At 39.5% G+C, this 24,099-nt stretch overlaps 1 long non-coding RNA gene across 1 annotated transcript in view; it reads left to right on the top strand.

The window, feature by feature from the left end:
• The window catches only part of LOC132681185 (uncharacterized), a 183,222-nt gene that overhangs the window by 149,544 nt on the left and 9,579 nt on the right, over positions 1-24,099 (top strand). Inside the window, exon 3 of the long non-coding RNA XR_013554026.1 lies at positions 21,706-21,852. This is a non-coding gene — a long non-coding RNA (uncharacterized LOC132681185). The remainder of the gene's footprint in view (positions 1-21,705; positions 21,853-24,099) is intronic.

A 24,099-nucleotide genomic window follows, 5' to 3' on the forward strand; every position in this document is an offset into this window, starting at 1 on the left:
GATTCTGATGTTGGACTTGATGGCACAGACACATGGGTATAACTGGAGATTTCTGAGTAAGAGGTCAATTCAGTTCAGTTCAACTAACAAGAACTGAAAACTTACATGTAAGGAACTATAGAGAAGCATAGTAAGATGAGCAAAATATGATATTTGCTCTTTAAAGTTTCGTAAGTATAGTAGGAGGTATGCTGGTAGCTATACGAAAGCATGCACATGTTAAAGACTATACTATAAACACAGAAATACTCTGAGATTACTTAGGAAAACCCTATTTCTGGTGGGGAATTTCTAAAAATGGTAAAAAGAAGGTAACATTAGAATTTTTATCTGAAAGTAAAATGTGATTTTTGAGAGACATGAGGAGAAGAACATTCTTGGTACAGAAAATAATGGAGCTCAGAGGCCTAGAGTTTATGTGGGTGAGAGCAGGATGGTGGAAGTAGAAAGGAGCTGGATGAAAAGGGGAGAGGACGCAAAGAGAAGAAAAGTTGTGGGGTCAGAGTACTGAAATTTTCGCCTGAAGGTCCAGGCATGCCCCGGACACTCCATGTAATGAACTCTGTGTTTGTTCTCAGAAGACTACCTGTGCTGTTCATCATGGAGGTGAAATGTAGCTTATGATCAGCTGGAGGAGGAAATAGTAAGAGAAGGAGGGGTTGCATTACAGGGCATTAAATGTGCTGAAAGGAATTAGGTTCAACAGGCCACACATTCTTGGGACTGTTGGCATTACTCTTCCTTTCCCTTTCTAGCTACTGGTACCCTACCAGTCTTTCCATTCCACCTTCTCTGTTAAGCTTTTCTCTGAGCCATTTTTTTTTTTTTTTCTGGATCTTCATATTTATTGAGAATATGTATAAAACTCTTTTTTTTTTTTTTTAATATATGAAATTTATTGTCAAATTGGTTTCCATACAACACCCAGTGCTCATCCCAAAAGGTGCCCTCCTCAGTACCCATCACCCACCCTCCCACCCCACATCAACCCTCAGTTTGTTCTCAGTTTTTAACAGTCTCTTATGCTTTGGTTCTGTCCCACTCTAACCTCTTTTTTTTTTGTTCTTCCCCTCCCCCATGGGTTTCTGTTAAGTTTCTCAGGATCCACATAAGAGTGAAACCATATGGTATCTGTCTTTCTCTGTATGGCTTATTTCACTTAGCATCACACTCTCCAGTTCCATCCATGTTGCTACAAAAGGCCATATTTCATTTTTTCTCATTGCCACGTAGTATTCCATTGTGTATATAAACCACAATTTCTTTATCCATTCATCAGTTGATGGACATTTAGGCTCTTTCCATAATTTGGCTATTGTTGAGAGTGCCGCTATAAACATTGGGGTACAGGTGCCCCTATGCATCAGTACTCCTGTATCCCTTGGATAAATTCCTAGCAGTGCTATTGCTGGGTCATAGGGTAGGTCTATTTTTAATTTTCTGAGGAACCTCCACACTGCTTTCCAGAGCGGCTGCACCAATTTGCATTCCCACCAACAGTGCAAGAGGGTTCCTGTTTCTCCACAGCCTCTCCAGCATCTATAGTCTCCTGATTTCTTCATTTTGGCCACTCTGACTGGCGTGAGGTGGTATCTGAGTGTGGTTTTGATTTGTATTTCCCTGATAAGGAGCGACGTTGAACATCTTTTCATGTGCCTGTTGGCCATCTGGATGTCTTCTTTAGAGAAGTGTCTATTCATGTTTTCTGCCCATTTCTTCACTGGGTTATTTGTTTTTCGGGTGTGGAGTTTGATGAGCTCTTTATAGATTTTGGATACTAGCCCTTTGTCCGATGTGTCATTTGCAAATCTCTTTTCCCATTCCGTTGGTTGCCTTTTAGTTTTGTTGGTTGTTTCCTTTGCTGTGCAGAAGCTTTTTATCTTCATAAGGTCCCAGTAATTCACTTTTGCTTTTAATTCCCTTGCCTTTGGGGATGTGCCGAGTAAGAGATTGCTACGGCTGAGGTCAGAGAGGTCTTTTCCTGCTTTCTCCTCTAAGGTTTTGATGGTTTCCTGTCTCACATTCAGGTCCTTTATCCATTTTGAGTTTATTTTTGTGAATGGTGTGAGAAAGTGGTCTAGTTTCAACCTTCTGCATGTTGCTGTCCAGTTCTCCCAGCACCATTTGTTAAAGAGACTGTCTTTTTTCCATTGGATGTTCTTTCCTGCTTTGTCAAAGATGAGTTGGCCATACGTTTGTGGGTCTAGTTCTGGGGTTTCTATTCTATTCCATTGGTCTATGTGTCTGTTTTTATGCCAATACCATGCTGTCTTGATGATGACAGCTTTGTAGTAGAGGCTAAAGTCTGGGATTGTGATGCCTCCTGCTTTGGTCTTCTTCTTCAAAATTACTTTGGCTATTCGGGGCCTTTTGTGGTTCCATATGAATTTTAGGATTGCTTGTTCTAGTTTCGAGAAGAATGCTGGTGCAATTTTGATTGGGATTGCATTGAATGTGTAGATAGCTTTGGGTAGTATTGACATTTTGACAATATTTATTCTTCCAATCCATGAGCAGGGAATGTCTTTCCATTTCTTTATATCTTCTTCAATTACCTGCATAAGCTTTCTATAGTTTTCAGCATGCAGATCTTTTACATCTTTGGTTAGATTTATTCCTAGGTATTTTATGCTTCTTGGTGCAATTGTGAATGGGATCAGTTTCTTCATTTGTCTTTCTGTTGCTTCATTGTTAGTGTATAAGAATGCAACTGAGGGGCGCCTGGGTGGCTCAGTCGGTTAAGCGTCCGACTTCGGCTCAGGTCACGATCTCACGGTCCGTGAGTTCGAGCCCCGCGTCGGGCTCTGGGCTGACGGCTCAGAGCCTGGAGCCTGCTTCCGATTCTGTGTCTCCCTCTCTCTCTGCCCCTCCCCCATTCATGCTCTGTCTCTCTCTGTCTCAAAAATAAATAAACGTGAAAAAAAAAAATTTAAAGAATGCAACTGATTTCTGCACATTGATTTTGTATCCTGCAACTTTGCTGAATTCATGTATCAGTTCTAGCAGACTTTTGGTGGAGTCTATCGGATTTTCCATGTATAATATCATGTCATCTGCAAAAAGCGAAAGCTTGACTTCATCTTTGCCAATTTTGATGCCTTTGATTTCCTTTTGTTGTCTGATTGCTGATGCTAGAACTTCCAGCACTATATTAAACAACAGCGGTGACAGTGGGCATCCCTGTCGTGTTCCTGATCTCAGGGAAAAAGCTCTCAGTTTTTCCCCGTTGAGGATGATGTTAGCTGTGGGCTTTTCATAAATGGCTTTTATGATCTTTAAGTATGTTCCTTCTATCCCGCTTTCTCAAGGGTTTTTATTAAGAAAGGGTGCTGGATTTTGTCAAAGGCCTTTTCTGCATCGATTGACAGGATCATATGGTTCTTCTCTTTTTTTTTGTTAATGTGATGTATCACGTTGATCGATTTGTGAATGTTGAACCAGCCCTGCATCCCAGGAATGAATCCCACTTGATCATGGTGAATAATTCTTTTTATATGCTGTTGAATTCGATTTGCTAGTATCTTATTAAGAATTTTTGCATCCATATTCATCAGGGATATTGGCCTGTAGTTCTCTTTTTTTACTGGGTCTCTGTCTGGTTTAGGAATCAAAGTAATACTGGCTTCATAGAATGAGTCTGGAAGTTTTCCTTCCCTTTCTATTTCTTGGAATAGCTTGAGAAGGATAGGTATTATCTCTGCTTTAAATGTCTGGTAGAACTCCCCTGGGAAGCCATCTGGTCCTGGACTCTTATTTGTTGGGAGATTTTTGATAACCGATTCAATTTCTTCGCTGGTTATGGGTCTGTTCAAGCTTTCTATTTCCTCCTGATTGAGTTTTGGAAGAGTGTGGGTGTTTAGAAATTTGTCCATTTCTTCCAGGTTGTCCAATTTGTTGGCATATAATTTTTCATAGTATTCCCTGATAATTGTTTGTATCTCTGAGGGATTGGTTGTAATCATTCCATTTTCATTCATGATTTTATCTATTTGGGTCATCTCCCTTTTCTTTTTGAGAAGCCTGGCTAGAGGTTTGTCAATTTTGTTTATTTTTTCAAAAAACCAACTCTTGGTTTCGTTGATCTGCTCTACAGTTTTTTTAGATTCTATATTGTTTATTTCTGCTCTGATCTTTATGATTTCTCTTCTTCTGCTGGGTTTAGGCTGCCTTTGCTGTTCTGCTTCTATTTCCTTTAGGTGTGCTGTTAGATTTTGTATTTGGGATTTTTCTTGTTTCTTGAGATAGGCCTGGATTGCAATGTATTTTCCTCTCAGGACTGCCTTCGCTGCATCCCAAAGCGTTTGGATTGTTGTATTTTCATTTTCGTTTGTTTCCATATATATTTTAATTTCTTCTCTAATTGCCTGGTTGACCCACTCATTCGTTAGTAGGGTGTTCTTTAACCTCCATGATTTTGGAGGTTTTCCAGACTTTTTCCTGTGGTTGATTTCAAGCTTCATAGCATTGTGGTCTGAAAGTATGCATGGTATAATTTCAATTCTTGCAAACTTATGAAGGGCTGTTTTGTGACCCAGTATATGATCTATCTTGGAGAATGTTCCATGTGCACTCGAGAAGAAAGTATATTCTGTTGCTTTGGGATGCAGAGTTCTAAATATATCTGTCAAGTCCATCTGATCCAATGTATCATTCAGGGCCCTTGTTTCTTTATTGACTGTGTGTCTAGATGATCTATCCATTTCTGTAAGTGGGGTGTTAAAGTCCCCTGCAATGACCACATTCTTATCAATGAGGTTGCTTATGTTTATGAGTAATTGTTTTATATATCTGGGGGCTCGGGTATTTGGCGCATAGACATTTATAATAGTTAGCTCTTCCTGGTGGATAGACCCTGTGATTATTATATAATGCCCTTCTTCATCTCTTGTTACAGCCTTTAATTTAAAGTCTAGTTTGTCTGATATAAGTATGGCTACTCCAGCTTTCTTTTGGCTTCCAGGAGCATGATAAATAGTTCTCCATCCCCTCACTCTCAATCTAAAGGTGTCCTCAGATCTAAAATGAGTCTCTTGTAGACAGCAAATAGATGGGTCTTGTTTTTTTATCCATTCTGATACCCTATGTCTTTTAGTTGGCGCATTTAATCCATTTACATTCAGTGTTATTATAGAAAGATATGGGTTTAGAGTCATTGTGATGTCTGTATGTTTTATGCTTGTAGTGATGTCTCTGGTACTTTGTCTCACAGGATCCCCCTTAGGATCTCTTGTAGGGCTGGTTTCGTGGTGACAAATTCCTTCAGTTTTTGTTTGTTTGGGAAGACCTTTATCTCTCCTTCTATTCTAAATGACAGACTTGCTGGATAAAGGATTCTCGGCTGCATATTTTTTCTGTTTAGCACACTGTAGATATCGTGCCAAGCCTTTCTGGCCTGCCAAGTTTCAAAGGAGAGATCAGTCACGAGTCTTATAGGTCTCCCTTTATATGTGAGGGCACGTTTATCCCTTGCTGCTTTCAGAATTTTCTCTTTATCCTTGTATTTTGCCAGTTTCACTATGATATGTCGTGCAGAAGATCGATTCAAGTTACGTCTGAAGGGAGTTCTCTGTGCCTCTTGGATTTCAATGCCTTTTTCCTTCCCCAGTTCAGGGAAGTTCTCAGCTATAATTTGTTCAAGTACCCCTTCAGCACCCTTCCCTCTCTCTTCCTCCTCTGGGATACCAATTATGCGTATATTATTTTTTTTTAGTGTATCACTTAGTTCTCTAATTTTCCCCTCATACTCCTGGATTTTTTTATCTCTCTTTCTTTCAGCTTCCTCTTTCTCCATAACTTTATCTTCTAGTTCACCTATTCTCTCCTCTGCCTCTTCAAGCCGAGCCATCGTGGATTCCATTTTGTTTTGCAATTCGTTTAAAGCGTTTTCAACTCCTCGTGACTGTTCCTTAGTCCCTCGATCTTTGTGGCAAGAGATTCTCTGCTGTCCTGTATACTGTTTTCAAGCCCAGCGATTAATTTTATGACTATTATTCTAAATTCACTTTCTGTTATATTATTTAAATCCTTTTTGATCAGTTCATTAGCTGTTGTTATTTCCTGGAGATTCTTCTGAGGGGAATTCTTCCGTTTGGTCATTTTGGAGAGTCCCTGGCGTGGTGAGGACCTGCAGTGCACTTCCCCTGTGCTGTGGTGTATAACTGGAGTTAGTGGGCGGGGCCGCAGTCCGACCCGATGTCTGTCCCCAGCCCACTGCTGGGGCCACAGTCAGACTGGTGTGTGCCTTCTCTTCCCCTCTCCTAGGGGCCGGATTCACTGTGGGGTGGCGTGTCCCGTCTGGGCTACTTGCACACTGCCAGGCTTGTGTTGCTGGGGATCTGGCGTATTAGCTGGGGTGGGTAGGCAAGGTGCACGGGGGCTGGAGGGGCAGGCTTAGCTCGCTTCTCCTTAGGTGATCCACTTCAGGAGGAGCCCTGTGGCAGCGGGAGGGAGTCAGATTCGCTGCCGGAGGTTTGGCTCCGCAGAAGCACAGAGTTGGGTGTTTGTGCGGAGCGAGCAAGTTCCCTGGCAGGAACTGGTTCCCTTTGGGATTTTGGCTGGGGGATGGGCGGGGGAGATGGCGCTGGCGCCTTTGTTCCCCGCCAAGCTGAGCTCTGCCGTCCGGGGGCTCAGCAGCTCTCCCTCCCTTTGTCCTCCAGCCTTCCCGCTTTCCGAGCAGAGCTGTTAACTTATGACCTCCCAGACGCTAAGTCGCGCTTGCTGTCGGAACACAGTCCGTCCGGCCCCTCCGCTTTTGCCAGCCAGACTCGGGGGCTCTGCTTGGCCGGCGAGCCGCCCCTCCGCCCCGGCTCCCTCCCGCCAGTCCGTGGAGCGCGCACCGCCTCGCCGCCCTTCCTACCCTCTTCCGTGGGCCTCTAGTCTGCGCTTGACTCCGGAGACTCCCTTCTGCTAATCCTCTGGCGGTTTTCTGGGTTCTTTAGGCAGGTGTAGGTGGAATCTAAGTGATCGGCAGGACGCGCTGTGAGCCCCGCGTCCTCCTACGCCGCCATCTTCCAGAACTCCTCTCTGAGCCATTTTAAGGAAGACTGAATTTGAAATTTCTTTTTATTCTAATAGCATTTTGTTTAAATGTAAGTTTGAGCATTTATTAAGTTTTTAAAATTTTATTTATTTTGAGAGGGGGCGGGGGAAATGAACAGTGGAGGGGCAGAGAAAGAGAATCCCAAACAGGCTCTGCTTGTCAGAGCTTGATGTGGGGCTTGAACTAACAAACCTGAATCATAACCTAAGCTGAAACCAAGAGTCAGACGCTTAATCGCCTGAGCCACCCAGGCATCCCAGCGTTTAAATTTCATTGGTGTGTAAATATATGTGGTTCTCCATAACGTTGTGAGTTTCTTGTGGGAAGAACCATTTCACTGACAGTTAATCCAATGTGGACACAGGTGCACGAATGGTAAGTAGATTGGCTTGTCTGGACCATGGAGAATATAAAAGTATACTTTATAGTTCCTATAGTATATAGTATAAAAGTATATAGTTTATATCATTTTTTAAAACCCTAATATTTTAAAATCATTTATTGAGCTCTTATACACTAACCTTATTATACAAATTAATCCTTTCCATAAACTTGTTAGGTAGACATTATTATCTCCATTTTTTTTGTATGAGGAATTCGAGGCTTAGAGCAGCTAAGAAATTTGCTCAGCAGCATTTAAGTAGTTGCCTGACTCCAATGCTCGACCAGAATGAGTATACCAAACAGCAGTGGTGCTTAGTTAGCAAGCATCAGAATCACCTGCAGGGTCCGGCTTGACTCAATATTATGGGGTGGGACCCAAGGATTTACTTTCTAACAAGTTACAGGTGACATTGATGATGTTAGTCTGGGGACCTTATTTTGAGAACCATTACCAGAAAGTCTGGTTTGAAATGTTGCCCAGAAATGATGTGTGTGTGTGTGTGTGTGTGTGTGTGTGTGTGTGTGTGTGTGTGTGTTTTCAAAGTATTCCTAGATGATACTAGCGTGAAGCTGGTAGTAAGAACCACTGATCTCGATCATGAAGAGCCCTTCATGCTCATTTGATTTTGTTATGGCACCAGTTGACAAATGAGAAGAGTGCGTGATGCTTATGCTTTATGATTATGAGGAAAAATGAATTAGCAGACATATTAGACCAGATAAGATTGGGTGGGGGGGGGGGTGCACTGGAAGTTGAATCTTTCCCTCTTCTCTGTCATCTTGCACACCAGAGCCAATCAGATCTTCCTAAAACATTGCTTTCATCCAGGTGTTATTCAGGTATGTCTGAAAGCTCCCAACACACTTCCTTTCAAGCTCTGTTTTACAGTAACACTTCAATTCTGATCAACAAGGCTTTTCACCTGCCTAAGGTGAACACTGTGTTTAGTTCTCCTTGATGATTTTGATGTGTGTGTCCTCCTCAGTTCTGCCAAATCCTACCTGCCTTTCTAAGCTCTCAACTTAAAAAAACAAAACAAAACAAAACAAACAAAAACCAAAACAAAAACACATTTAAATACAAAATTTAACACCTGGTAAAAAGCAAATAGCATGGACAGGCTCATAAAGAAAGCTAAACCCTTCCTGGCTCCCTAACCCCCTCAACTACTTGCCAGAGGAAAGAATTTTCTTTTAGCTATTTAACTCTCTGTGTTGGTGTTTTGTGATCAACAGTTTTAGAAACTGCTTACTTCCTGCCCTGAACATAGGATAAAGGCTTCTCACACTCTTCATTTCCCCTGTTTATACTCTCTCTATAGTAATATTGTATTTAATCGAGTCAATTTTCTTTATTATGACTATGTGAATGTTGTTCTCTTCAGATCTAAGTAAATCACTATTTTCATTTCATTTTCTGATGTTTGTTTTTTCTGAAGTTTCAGATATTCTTTTTTTTTTCTTATCATGGTTTCCTTCTAATAACTTTTGACTTCTTTTTCACCCCTTTATCCTATCAGGTTTTTTTTTTTTTAAGTTTTAAAAATATTTTTCTTGGTGTCCTTGTGGACTCTTTTTTTTTTCCATGTGGGATGGTTATCACCAAACCTGCCATAAAGTAATAATCTTAGAACTTCCCTCAATACCTTCCTAGTTTGAGTCAACTGATTTTTTTGGGTTTACCTTTTCAGCTTATGTCTTTGGGTTTACGTTTTCAGCTTATATCTTACTTCTTCCTTTTGCTGGAGCACATTCCCAAATAACTTCCCAAGAAAGGGTTTGTGAGAGGAAACTTGTATGAGTTCTTGCATGTCTGATAGTGTCTTTATACTTAGACACTTTATTTATAGTTTGGCTAAATTCTACAGAAATCAATACTGAAAATCAAATTGAAATTTGATGGCATTGCTCCATTTTCTCCCACCAGGGTTCAGTTGTTGAGAAGTGGCATTCTAAATTTATATTCCTCCATTAGAAAATTGGATATTTCTTCTTGCAGGAAAATTTTAGAATCTCTTCTAAATATCGCTAGGACATCTCCTTTTATGACCATTTTCATTTGTTTATTAATATTTCTGTTCTTTTAGTAGGGTATTTAAAGATGGGAACTAATCTCATAAACTTTGGACATTTTATTTCATACTTTGATAATTTCCTTCTATCCATATGTTCTTTCCCTCTTTTATCACACGTAGAAACTTCTAGATCACAACTTTTACATAGTTTGTCAGACTTTCCATCTTTTTTCCTGTTTTGCTTTGTCTTTTGATTCTAATTACATTTTATCTTTTAACCCATCATTTAGGTTTTTATTTCATTAAGATTTTTAATTTTCAAGGGTTCTTTGTTATTCTCTGACTACTGTTTTTTTTATAGCACCTTATTTATGAGTTACAGACACAGCATAATGATTAAGGGGTTTACAAATGTTTTCAGTATTTGTTTTCTCTGTGGTCATATATTTGGACTGTTCTTATTTCTTTCTTACACCTTAACATTTTTTGTAAGTCTCATGATTGTGTTTATATTTAGAAGAAATACCTCAAAAAAATTGAATCATGATTCTGTGTTTTTGGATGTAGCTCATGGACAGAAGGAACTATTTTGAAGTTATTGTTTGGGGAAGTTGACACTTATGGTTAGAGTAGTGCCATTCGTCAGAATGTGGTGGTTTTTCTCTAAGCTCATTCAGTTTTTCCAGAGGTGAAAACATTCATTCATTCTCATTTCCAGGGTGTAGAGACAAGTTGCTAGTGTTTTCTGTAATACATGGCAAATGAGTCTAGAGTTTGTGGGGGCTAATTGACCTCTTTATTAACTGCAACCTTTTATGAAAGTCCTCTAATATGTGGTTTTGTCCACATCAGTTATTATTTCTCTACTGTTTAACATCTAAACCTGTCTCCTGCCAATGGATCCTCTCCAGATTCTATGCTGAGCAACTGGGTAGCATAGGTGGAATGTTTCCTGGGCATTCCCTTAGTGTGGTTTGGTCATTGTTCCCGCGTAAGTAGCACTTGTTATAGGTTCATAATTTTCTGTTTTATTGATATTATTTTAGTAAGGTACTAGGAAGAACACAGGATTGTATGTGTACAATCCTGATCTTTAGCCCAAACTTAAGGCCCAATAGTACTAAATTCTTCTATAAAATCTTTCTTTCTTGACTTCTTTATTGACTCTGATAGATCTCTCCTCAAAATTCTGTTATAGTAAATTAATTTATTTTACCATTTATAATACTTTAATTTTTTTTCTATATGTTAATTACAGATTTTTGAACTTCTGGCTTACACTCTCTTTGAATCCCCACGGCACCAATACATAGTCTGGACAAGTAGTGAATGACTTGAAAATAATTGTTGATTGATAGGATCCAGGAACTGAAGAATAAAAAAGATACACACATGACTCATAGTAGAAGCCTTGGTTATTGGTAAAATAACAGTAATATGGGCAAAGAGAGAAGATGGGAAGGGAAGCCAGTGAATGTAGAGGACATTTGTCAGACCTTTTTATTTGCACAGAATCCCTGAATACCCTTTCTAGTTTGACAATAGAACTTACCTTATTAGTCCCTCTCTGAAGCTGAGGGTAGTAATTCACTTTCACAACTTCCCTTACAGATATGATATAGTCATGCAACTGAGGTATCACCAATCAGATAGCTCTCAGTGAGATTTCAGTTTAGAAGTGAGCAGTGGGACAAAGGAGGCCCAATGAGTAAGTCATTTCAGGTGAAGGTGGTGGCAGGGATATCTGGCCTTCCAGAGCATCAATAGAATACATTCTAGCGTCCTGTCCTGGGTGCCCTGGGCTGTGTAGGTGGGGTCTTTTCTGGGTAGTCCTTCAGTTTGGTTTGGGCATTGCTCCTGATTAAATAGACTCTAAGCCTCATTGTTAGGTGATCTTGAACACTCTATGTGCATTCTTTAAGAATCCTTCTGTGTCCACTTGTATCCAAGAACTCTAAATGATAAAGCAAACAAAAAATATGTGTGTGTGAAATGTGTGTGTTTATTTATTCTGTACAATAATACAAAAGTAGGTCTCATAGTTTTTTTTGAAATATGTAAACATGTTAAACATAATCCAAGAAAAACAGGTTTCTGACAGAAAGTGGAACCAAAAGTAAAAGGACAATAGACAGGTATGTTTAGCATCAACCATAGTCATGGAAGGGAAAGGAAACATGTACTTTACCATTTTATAATAATACAAAAATGGAGGGAACAAGGAGTACTCATCTAATTGGTTCTGCAATAAAATGCTTTTATAAATATATTCATCAAAGCCTGAGTATTTGAGATCTCTTTGGGGATTGAGCACATTACTTCTCCCACTAATTCTTGTCAGGTTAATGTTGGTAGTAAATTATGTAATTGCTTATTGACCTTCCTTCATTTCCCAACTACTTGGCACTGCATGGAAGAAACCATACTCTGAGAAAAGGCAAATGCTTGCTCTCCTTTTGCCGTGATTGAGTTGCTCGAATTAAAGCAGCCAAGGAAATAAGTTGCTTCGATTGGAACTTCTGTTCCTATTGTGGTACAGGAAGGCCTGCTATGAAGAGAAAGGGAGAGATAAGGAAGTTAGTGTATATGTCATTACGGGAATATATTAGGTAGAGTGTGGGGTAGGGAGTATGTGCAAGGAAAATTAATTTAGGTTAGTTTTAGACATGTTGGAATTTCAACATGTAATGGATAATGAGGTGTAATTAGGAATTTGAAACCGAAACTTGGGCGAAAATTTATGCCTAGAGACAAATGAGAATCATCCATAAGAGGTGATAATTGAAGCCAGGAGAACTGATGCTATTTCCAAAGGAAGAGAGTAGAGAGACACAACAGCGGACCTGCTACTGAGCGGGGGAGAAAACCCCTACTAAGGGCTATTGGCAGAGGAAAAATAACCAAGAAAGAATAATGGAATAATCATAGATATAGTATGAGAAGCAGAATGGTGTATCCATGCTAATCAAGGCAAGTTCAAGGAAATTCTTTAAAAGAGCCCAGTGCTACAAAGAGGTGAGATCCTCAAGAACTTTGCTTTGTATTCTAATCCGTTTCTTTCCTGTTACACAGGAGAGGCTCAACAATTGTTTGTTGGATAATGACAATGGTTCAGGAATATAAGAATTAGGAAAATAGAGTAGTTATCTTTTTTTTAATGTTTATTTTTGACAGAGAGAGAGAGAGAGAGAGAGAGAGAGCATGAGCGGGGGAGGGGCAGAGAGAGAGGGAGACACAGAATCTGAAGCAACTTCCAGGCTCTGAGCAGTCAGCACAGAGCCTGACGCGGGGCTTGAATCCACAGACCACGAGATCATACCTGAGCCGAAGCTGGACGCTCAACTGACTGAGCCACCCAGGTACCCCCACTTTTTTTTAATGTTTATTTAGAGTAGTTATCTTTTAAGATTTTAGTAAACTGGAAAGAGAGAGGCACAGGTTTCAGGGATTTAAGAAGAGAATGAGAATGTAGTCTTAGAGATAGTCGACCTAGCCCACACATTTGCAAAATTTAGACTGAGAAAGGAATATATAAAATTAAATTATCTAAGGTGCAGAAGAATCCAACAAAAACATTTTATAAATTGAAAAAGACCTTTATGTGATTAAGTGTACAGAGAAGGAGCCAGTAGAAATAGAGGAATTTAAAGTATTGCAAAAAACGTATTAAATGAAGGAAGTGCGTGTATCAAAAGTCTTTTTATCTAGAAACAGAATTTATAGATATATCTTTTTTGATATAATGGATGAAAAGAATTGATATCTGATCTACTTCAAGTGATCAGTTGGCTTCAGTGATCTACTTCAAGTGAAGTATAGAACCTTAGACCATAGGATTTTGAAACTCTAAAACACTCATCCTCCTCATTTTCTAGAAAAGATCCCATGAACTATGTTTGATCTTTAAGACTGATTTAGGTTCAAGTATTAGTCTAAGATCACTTTCTCTTTGGTTCACTAATGAACTGAACAATTCAAGAGATACACACAAAATCAAAGGCACAATGAGAGGGAGCAACTTCTTGATGCTTCTGTTTTCTCAGGTGAGGTACAGGCTAACTGACACGCAAATTCAGTAAAGTTGCAGGATACCAAATCAACATATAGAAATCTGTTACATTTCTCTACACCAAAAATGAAGCAGCAGAGAGAAATCAAGGAATTGATACCATTCACAATTGAAAACTTTAAGATATCTAATAACAAACCTAGGAAATAAAAGATCTGTACTCTGAAAATTATGGCACACTTATGAAAGAAATTGAAGAGGATACAGAGAAATGGAAAAACATTCCATGCTCATGGATTGGAAGAACAAATATTGTTCAAATGTCTATACTACCCAAAGCAACCTACACATTTAATGCAACCCCTATCTAAATACCACAGTTTTCAGAGAGCTAGAACAAACAGTCCTCAAACTTGTACGGATCCACAAAAGACCTGAAATAGGCAAAGCAATCTTGAAAAAGCAAAGCAAAGCAGGAGGCATCACAATTCTGGGCTTAAGTTATATTACAAAGCTATAGTGATCAAGACAGTATGGTACTGGCACAAAAACAGACACATAGATCAGACTAGAGAACCCAGAAATGGACCCACAACTATATGGTCAAATAATCTTCAACAAAGCAGGAAAGAATATCTAATGGAAAAAAGGTAGTCTTTTCAACAAATGGTGTTGAGAAAACTGAACCGCAACATGCAAAAGAATGAATCTGGGGCACTTTCCTACACCATACACAAAAATAAATTCAAAATGGATGAAAAATCTAAATGTGAGACAGGAAACCATTAAAATCCCAGAGGAGAACATAGGCAGCAACCTTTTTGACATTGGCCATAGCAACTTTTAATTAGACACATCTCTGGAGGTAAGGGAAACAAAAGCAAAAATGAAGTATTGAGACTTCATCAAGATTAAAAGCTTCTGTACAGTGAAGGAAATAGTTGACAAAACTAAAAGGCAACCTTCGGCATGGGAAAAGATATTTGCAAATAGCATATCAGATAAAGAGTTAGGATCCAAAGTCTATAAAGAACCTATCAAACTCAACACCCCAAAAAACAAATAATCCAGTGAAGAAATGGGCAGAAGACATGAATAGACACTTTTCCAAAGAAGACATCCAGATGGCCAACAGACACATGAAAAGATGCTCAACACCACTCCTCATCAGGGAAATACAAATCAAAACCACCATGAGATGCCACCTTACCCCTGTCAGAATGGCTAAAATTAACAACTCAGAAAACAGTAGATGTTGGCAAGGGTGCAGAAAAAGGGGAACCCTCTTACACTGTTGGTGGGAACACAAACTGGTGCAGCCACTCTGGAAAACGGTATGGAGGTTCCTCAAAAAGTTAAAAATAGAACTACCCTACGATCTGGCAATTATACTACTAGGTATTTACCCAAAGAGTACAAAAGTACAGATTCAAAGGGATACATACACCCTGATGTTTATAGCAGCATTATCAAAAATAGCCAAATATGGAAAGAACCCGAATGTCCATCAGGTGATGAATGGATAAAGAAGATGTGGCATTTATATACACAATAGAATATTACTCAGCCATTTAAAAGAATGAAATCTTGTCATTTGCATCAACTTGGATGGAGCAAGAATGTATTATGCTAAGAGAAATAAGTCAGAAAAAGACAAATACCATATGATTTCACTCATATGTGGAATTTAACTAATGAAACAGATGAACATTGGGGAAAATAAAGAGAGAGGGAGGTTGCTGGATGGGAGGTGAGTGAGAGGATGGTTTAAGTGGGTGATGGATATTAAGGAGGGCACTTGTGATGAGCACTGGGTGTTGTATGTAAGTGATGAGTCCCTAAATTCTACTCCTGAAACTAATATTAGACTATATGTTAACTAACTAAAATTTAAATAAAAACTCAAAACTCCAAAAAAAAAAAAAATAAAGTAAAAGATGTGTAGGTGCCAGAAAAACCCAACAATGTGTACCTGCTCTGTAATGTCTTAAGAGTGCTATCAATTTGTTTTTCTCTCACGGAAAAGTGTATAGGTGAATGGTGCAGGCTGTCAAGAGCAGCTCTGTCACCCAAGATGACTCAGGTCATCACCATTCCACAGCCAGTGACAGGGGATGGAGGATTCAAGGCAAACAGTTTGTACAAAGGTGACTCAGAAGTTGTATTCATCCCTTCCACTCATATCCTTCAGGCCTAAACTTAGTCATATGAGTACACTTAGCTACAAGAGAGGTTGGAAAAACAGTTCATAGTTGGGCACCATTTGCTGTTATTGTATTTTCAATTCTTTAGAGCCTTGGATAAATGTTCTTCCTCATAGCATTAGTTAGGTGTTTCAGTTGGGAGAACTGAGGCAATGAAAGAGACAAGCAAAATGAATACTTAATGAAACATCACAACATATTGAATAAATATGAGAGAGATTAAATACAAATTTACACAGGCATCTATTTAAAACGGCAATTCTATTTGGGTGCCCGTGTGAGTTTCTACCATGCGGCATTTTCAGCCAGTGTGTGTGTCTATTGTCTCTGGGCAATTAAAATTATTCAGCATCAAAATCTTAGCTCTGGGACCAGAAAAAGGAATCTAAGAAGCATTCACTGATAGTCTGATTTGGAACAACTGCTTTTCCCTTTGCTCTATTCATGCATATTTCAATCGGCATTAATGTAAAGTACCTCGTGGGCTCTCTTCTACGTGAAATCCTTGTTCTCAACTTGGCAGCAGTCCTGGCAGTAGGTTCTAAATGGTCATTCTGGGATGGTAAATCAGCAGTCCTCAGCTGATGGGTCTAACAATGAGGAGATTGCTGGAGGCAGGTGGTGTTGTGAGGCGTAATTCTGTTGGCATTAAGTGACAATTCATATTTGCTACAGGAGCAGTAAATTGCACTGTTTTAAAACAGGAAGTCTGAGTTAAAAGCTGTGTAAAACCATTATACTGTAGCCAGCACTCCATGCTTTTCTAATTAGGTCATTTGGAAAAAGATGACCTTTTAGTTTCTGTGCCTCTTTGCTGGGGACACATGTTTCTAATTATCATTTGTATTTTATTCCACCAAAGCTGTTGACAAGCTGAGCTCTTTGTGTGTGCGTGCGTGAGTATGTTTGTGTGTATGTGTGCGCTATGAGTTAATAACATTTCTGTGTTCTAGCACTGGGCAAACAGAAGAAGATGGAAACAATATGTAGGGTAATTTTAATGTCAGAGCAACCCCAAATCATAGGGATTTGTGTGAAGAACTCACTAAGGGACATTGCTGATGTTCCCAGTGTTTTAGGCCAACTTGACTGTCACTTTGTCTGAAATCACTGTATTAATATTTCTTCTGTTTGGGTGGGCAGGTGTAAACACACTGTGTAAGATACAAGAAAGAAATGAACTTAGGTCCACACTGTTACCCAAAATGTAACTGCTACTCATGCTTGGAGTTCTGTTAGGCACCCAAACCAAGAATCTCATGATGGTCTTTCCAGGCTCTTTTGTCCTTCTGTGTGCTGTTTTTGGGATGTTTACAAATGCAAACAAGTACTATCTTCTAATGTCCACTTCTTCCAATAGAGGTTCTGAATAAAGGGAAAACACAATTATCTATGGTTCAAAACTATATTTCATATTTTAGGAGATAGCTTAAGAAGCCAGGCATTGTCTAATGCTGGCTTTTCCACTGACTTCCTTTTCTTTTGTGGGGAAAGTTTCTCAGTGTTCTGTTGGGTTCTTCATCTGAAATCATAAAACTACAAAATCACAGAGCTGGCAAACCTTCAAGAAGTCTTCCAGCTCACGGTCTGCCTTGAGCCCTTCTGAACTTACACTCTCCTGGAATGTAATGGCCTCCTCCTTGCTTAGCAATCTCTCACAAGGGAGACTTGACAAGGAAGGATGGTACGATCTAAATGTTTAATATACAAATTACTCTGGCAGTTTGAGGAAAATGTATGGAAGATGATTTGAAGTTTATTATGAAATTGCTAATAATTTATTCAACTCAATTTTCTCTTCGAAGTTCTATGGTGGATAATGATGGGTCTCTAATGGAGTGCTTCCAAGTCTGGAAAGGGAGCTGGGAGTCATTGTATGACAGGGTCTGTGACATGCTAAGGTACTGAGCTGGAATTCCAAGCAGCACAGCCTGGGTCAGTCCCAGGTGAAAGTATCACATAGGTGAAGGCTTTCTTGATTTGGGCACCGTGAAGTCTGCTAGTTTTCTCCTACTGCTCTTGTGATCCTAGAGGATTTGGCTTTTCTTTCTTTCAATTCTCAGTTGGGTGGAAACTATTTACTATTGAGATGTTTATCAATAATTACAGCATCAGTGCAAGTGGCTGAAAGGAGGGCATTTGAACAGATGATGCTGTTAAAAGTTGGTGTCCAAAGGACCCAAATACCTGGTTATGGTCATATTTGTGAGATGATCATAAGAATGTACCCAGCAGACCTCCAAGTACAGTGATTGTAATTGACCAAGGGTCCCCAGCTGCTGTACTCTGAAATCTGCCATATTCACACCGAGGCCACACTTCCTAGCCAATAACTGAGCCAGGCAGGCATAATAGGGCAAACTCATGCCTGGGAGACTCCCAACTCCTCTGACAGTCAACATTGGCTCATAGACTTATCCATGGCCTTGCAGATTTTCCCTTTGGCTGTTGGGTGAGTCCATCCAACCTTCTTTCCCTCTTTGGGCCCTCAGAGTATGGCTTGCATGTGGATATCACTCCTTTTCCATTTTCCCCTAGCTCTCTCCTCACTTTTATCTGTACTGAAATCTGTACTTTTTTCTGTAATGAAATCCTTGGCTTGGTTATCTTTTTTTTTTTTTTTTAATGTTTGTTTAATTTTGAGAGAGAGCAACAGACAGAGAGTGAGAGAGAGCAAGAGAAAGCGAGAGAGCACGAGCGGGGAAGGGGCAGAGAGAAAGGATGACAGGGAATCCGAAACAGGCTCCAGGCTCTGAGCTGTGAGCCAGAGCCCAGCGTGGGGCTCGAACTCAGGAACAGCAAGACCATGACCTGAGCCGAAGTCAGCCACTTAACTGATGAGCCACCCAGGTGGCCCTTGGCTTGGTTATCTTTATGCCCTAAACACAATAAACACAAGGTTGTGTTCCTTTACAAAACTTCTTTTGAAGGCTTGGAGGTATTATAAGAGAATAATAACAATGAAAAAGGAAAACTTACCACTGGTTCAAATCTCACCAATTCTAGATGCCATCTGTCATCCTCATCACAGGAAGCGTTCATTTGACTGCCTCTTCTTAGCTCTTTGCCTACTGTGACATTGTTCAGGGTCATTTTATCTCCCTTAAAAAGGGAGTCCTCTCAAATCAGTTCTTCCCGGAAATCTGGGACATTTGTTCTTGTCTCCCTCTTCATTTCTCATCCTAGCCAAAAATTTTAAAATGAAGTTAACAACATACTGGTTTCCACAGAGATGCTGTTCATAAAGCCATCACTCAACCTTAGTCTGAACTTCCCTATTTCAGAACCAGATGTTGGTTTTTCTTTTGCATAAAACAAAGGCCAGTAAAGTACTTTCCTTTAAACATGATGTACTCTTTTCCTAAAACTATGTACTGCTTTTATCCCTAGATCAGATCGGGTTTCTCAAACTTGACACTATTGACATTTTGGACCTAATAATTCTTTTCTGTGAGAGATTGTCTTCTGTATTGTAAGATGTTTAGCAGAATGCCAGTAGCTTTTGACCCCAGTTATGACACCCCAAAATGTCTCCAGACATTTTCAGATGTCTCTTGGGGGCAGAATCACCCCTGGTAGAGAATGGCTGCCCTAGAACGGCAGGAACAAACTGAAAGCAACTTTAAAATAGCATTTTTGCGGAGTGCCAGGGTGGCTCAGTCAGTTAAGCATCCGACTTCAGCTCAGGTCATGATCTCACAGTCCGTGAGTTCAAGCCCTGCGTCAGGCTCTGTGCTGACAGCTCAGAGCCTGGAGCGTGCTTTGGATTCTGTGTCTCCTTTTCTCTCTGCCACTCCCCTGCTCATGCTCTGTCTCTCTGTCTCAAAAATAAATAAAAAAAACCTTAAAATAACATTTTTGCCTCTGTATGGACCACCACCTGTGCTACACATTGACTGTAATGTTAAGCAAAAAAAGTAAAGTATAAGAAAGATAGTGTGTGTGTACATGTATGGGTATGTGTGTGTGCATACACAGTGGTACCTCTGTGAGGCTAGGAAAAGTGAACTGATTTGCCATCTCAACAATGTTACTGACTAATGCAGAAAAAAAAAAACACTGAAAATTCTCCACTGTCCACTAAACCCGCCACACAGCCAAAACTTTGAAATGTGAGTAGAAGTATATATTATTTTTCACAGGTAATAGAAATCTCCTTCCATCTTTACTTTTATTTACAGTGAGAAACTTGCTTATAGGATATAGGTACATGCCTTTTCGAGATCCTATTTCCTGATGTGTCAAGGATGCCTATACTCTGTGGTCATCTTTGTGATGCATACTATTTCTGGAAGTAGATTATACCTGGAGGGAATGACGGCAGAGTCTGCAGCTGACTGTGGCTGGGTCTTGATTTTCTCTGGCTCTGACACATCACCACTGTCTGCTAGCTTGTAAAATTCTCACCACCTGGCCTTGGCTGATGTTTCAGCCCCATTGGTGGAACAGTCCATTTGCTAGAATGGCTCCCTGGGGTTATCTGAGTTCGGGCCTTTATTTTAGTCTGACTCCACAGGGCAAACAATTTGGGGGGTGGTTATTGTGGTGAATGGGTAGAGGTAAAGCTCTGTCTGCCTCCCTGGGCCATTGTAAATAAGACCCGGAATATTTCTGAAAGTGGCTGAACTACAAATTGGACAAGATAGGAAGGTCTTATTAGCTATATAGGCTTTTCCTGGTGTATTTCATTCTCTGGTTTACATATGTTTCCTCCTCTCTGTGACATTTTGATCAAATCAAAGAACGAAGACATTTGCAATGAAGCAGCTACATGATGGTGCAAAGCAGAGAAGACTAAACACCCAAATGAAGGGCAAACCTGGCAGTGGAGGTTGGAATTCACAGAAGTGGGTTATTGTCGAAGGTAGATTTAATAGGGAGCGTCCTCCAGAAAATTTTGGAACTTGGATTAGGCTTCAAAAGTTAGGCTTTGGTAGCTGGGTAGAGAGAAGAGTTTGTGCAACACAGACATGGGGTATGTGCATGTGGTAAAATAATACGAGGGAAAGAGTGGAAATGGAATCATTGTGAAATACTGCTGGAGAGATGACCCTAAAAGAGAAGGTTTTGGTAAGGAGGAATGGGGCACAAATTTGGATAGGTGGAATGGGGACATTCCTGTGATGTTTAGTTTGAGAGCTTTTGGAAATGTCTTGCAAACTTTCCTTCCATACCTACAATGACAATGGAATCATGAAAATCTGACTCGAATGGTACTGACTGTTTTAGAAACAATTTTCATCTAAAGAGCATCACAGAAAAAATTTTGTTTACTGAGAGGACAATAGGGAAAGACACATTGATTTGTTAAGGCTTGGAGGGGTTTGTGCAAAAGCAAAAGAAATTCCTCTTTTGTGAGTAATGTGCATAAAAAAATGAGTGATCAAGAACCTGGGTCAATGCTCAGGGACATTGCATGGCATGGACTTTAACATGGCTCGGAGCATCTCACAGTGCCAAGTATTCAATAATGTCTGTAGCAGAAACTGGCCCTACTTACAAGATGTAGAACTTGAATGTTGAGTTTTATAGGCTCTTGATCTGAAATTGTGGGTTAATGATTTTTAAGTCCTTTAAAAATTTTAAAAATCTGATCGCTTTTCATGTATTTTGAATTCATCCACTTGAAAATCTGGGTTCACAAATTTCCAAAACAGTATGAAAAAACTAAGTTCCAACTTAAAAAAGAAAATATACATGGTACTTCCGAATCTTACCTAAGATAACTTTAAGAATGATCTAGTACTAAACTGGCTGCAGGCTTTTTATTCAACCCTGCTTTGTTCCAAAGAAAGCTATTAAAAGGGGTGGTTTAGCACTGAGGAATCTTCTCTGATATACATATACATATATATAAACATATACACATGTATTATATATGCATATATAAAATATATACATATATAATATGCATATATATAAAATAGCTCATTATATTTAATGACCCCAAAATACAGACAATTGATTACATTTAAAGATCAAAAGCTGGAAAATTTTGGAGGCATGTGGTGGGGGAAGGCAAGTCTGTTTATTTTTAAAAATCTTTCTCCCTAGGTAAAGTGAGGAGTTGGGAAAGAAAAGAAAACATAAGATGAGATCTCTCTATGAACAAGTGACGGTTTGAAGTGGGTCACCTCATTGCCATCTCATAAGCACCTTATTGCACCAACCCAAGGAATCACCTGCAAGTGAACAGTGAAGGTAAGATGCCTGGTTTTTATGTGAGAATCCCTTTCTTCCCTTGTATTGTTGAGAACACTAGGAGAATCATTATCCTACACAGTCAAGGTATGGAAAAAAGAGTACTGGAATTGGAATCAGCCAGCCAGGACTGCATTAAGTGGCTGGGGACTCTGGATAAGTCATGTAGATTCTCTGCACCACACCTTCCTCCTCTGTTCCCTGACACTGCTCATCTCTAAGGTCCCTTCTCTGCTCTGATTCCTGGTTTCATCCTCTAAACCTATGCTTCCAAAATTTTTTTGACGTTTTCTCTTTTATCTTAAAAATTTATGGCACTTTGTACTTGTCTGTGTGTGTTTGTCTTAAAATAAAAATAACGTTTTATTTCTTTTTCCACAAGAGACTTACTTTATTTGTTTCCAGCTTTATTGGGATATACCTGACATATCACATTGTATAAGTTCAAGGTATACAATGTGTTGGTTTGATATACTTTTATATTACAAAGTGATTACTATCCTAGCATTAGTTAACACTCCCATCACATCACATAATAATTTGTTTTTTTTGTTTTTTTGTTTTTTTTTTTTTTTTTGTAGTGAGAACATTTAAAATTTTACTCTCTGAGGAGATTGAAATAAAAATAACATTTAATATTCAGAAGTCCAGTGGATGCTATGATAAAATGGGCCTCTCGCATCTGAGGCTTCTACAATCCCCTGGTATATAAGAGTGAAACTCCAAAGTTACTTCAGTTTGGGGAGGCAGGGGATTAATCATTTTGAGTTCTTCCCTGCTCTTATATATCAGAATGGGGTATGTTATACTGTAGTAAGAAATAATCTTAAGATTTCAATGACTTAAAAGAATAAATTTTATTTATTTTGTCCTCATGACAAGTGGTCCCCATGAGTCAGTGAAGGCCTTGTGTTCATTCTCACTCAGGGCCCAGGCAGAGGGAATTTCCACTTCTGTGCTTTAGGATCCATGTTATGTTAGGCAAGGCAGGACAATGGAGATATAGTGAATTGTTCACTGGTTCTTCGATCACTCACATTTCATTGACTAAAACAAGTTACAAGGCCATGCCTCGTTGCGAAGAAGAAGGAGGGAATGCCATTCTACAAAGTTCCAGAAGGCAGAGGGGCAGAATGATTTGGCAAACAGAACTAATGGTTACCACATCAAGTAAAGTCAAGAATGGGGCAGAAAGAGGTGCCTGAGAGAGACAAGGGCAGTTTAGGACAAGTCCCCTGAAGATTACCAGCTGCCCTGGAGTCTCTTTACAAAGTGAACTCACACGATGAACTCATGACTAGTTTGTGTTTCCCTTTACTATTCACACACTTGCTTTACACTATCTTTCTTCAAAGAATCTATGAGATTGTGAAGACTGCAATCACATTCTAGTCCTGCTTCCCTGAGATTACTTTTAGAGATACATTGACTGGAGTTCTGGGAATTTTAGATCCCTTTGTCTATGCATGACAGTTGCCTGTATGGCTCTTTCTCATAGCTGGTTAAGTAAGCATAGCCATTGTCTCTGGTTTCTGTTGCTTTAAATTTCAAAGGGCCAAGTTTTCAGGGGGTACCTCATTAACAAAATAAGAGGACATCATCCTTCTTTTGATACTAATGTTTTGCTCCCCACAAGGAGGGATGTCTCTGAAGACAAAATCGCTTTGGAGATGGACTCTAGCCAGTCTACCCAGAGTCCTTTTCAGTTGCTTGGGTCTCTGACTTCTGGTTGGGTTATAGGAAAGGGCCATGCCAGATTTGTACATCAAGCCACAGACTGTCTGTTGACCATTAGAGAATATTTTCTGAGTATATTCTTTGTAACATGGTGCCAGATAATACAGGAAATCTGAGGCAAACTGAGCCATCTCTGTCTCTGTCTCTGTCTCTCTCTCTGTCACTCTTTCTCTCCTTGAAGCTCCTGGGATATTGAAAAATAAAGTAATGCCAAAAAAGGATCATAGAAACTGTGATGAATTTAAAGTTGTTGGACGAAGTGCTTCTTTTAAAAACTCTTGCCAGTATGTCTATGAAAGTCTAGGTATAATCTCATTTGGAGATATCATCAAAAATCTAAATTTGAGTCTTGTTTTTGAATATGAGGCTTATGCCAAATGGTTCTCTTGGATTCTCCCATCCCCAGTATCTCCATGATAGGTCCTGGTAGTAAGTGTAAGACATTTTGTCTGCCCTTGAGACACTCAAAATCAATTTAGGGAGTCAGTATTAAAAATATAATACAGACAC

The sequence above is a fragment of the Panthera onca genome, chromosome A1 (assembly GCF_046562875.1).
Source record: "Panthera onca isolate mPanOnc1 chromosome A1, mPanOnc1 haplotype 2, whole genome shotgun sequence".
NCBI classification, from domain to species: Eukaryota; Metazoa; Chordata; class Mammalia; order Carnivora; family Felidae; genus Panthera; species Panthera onca.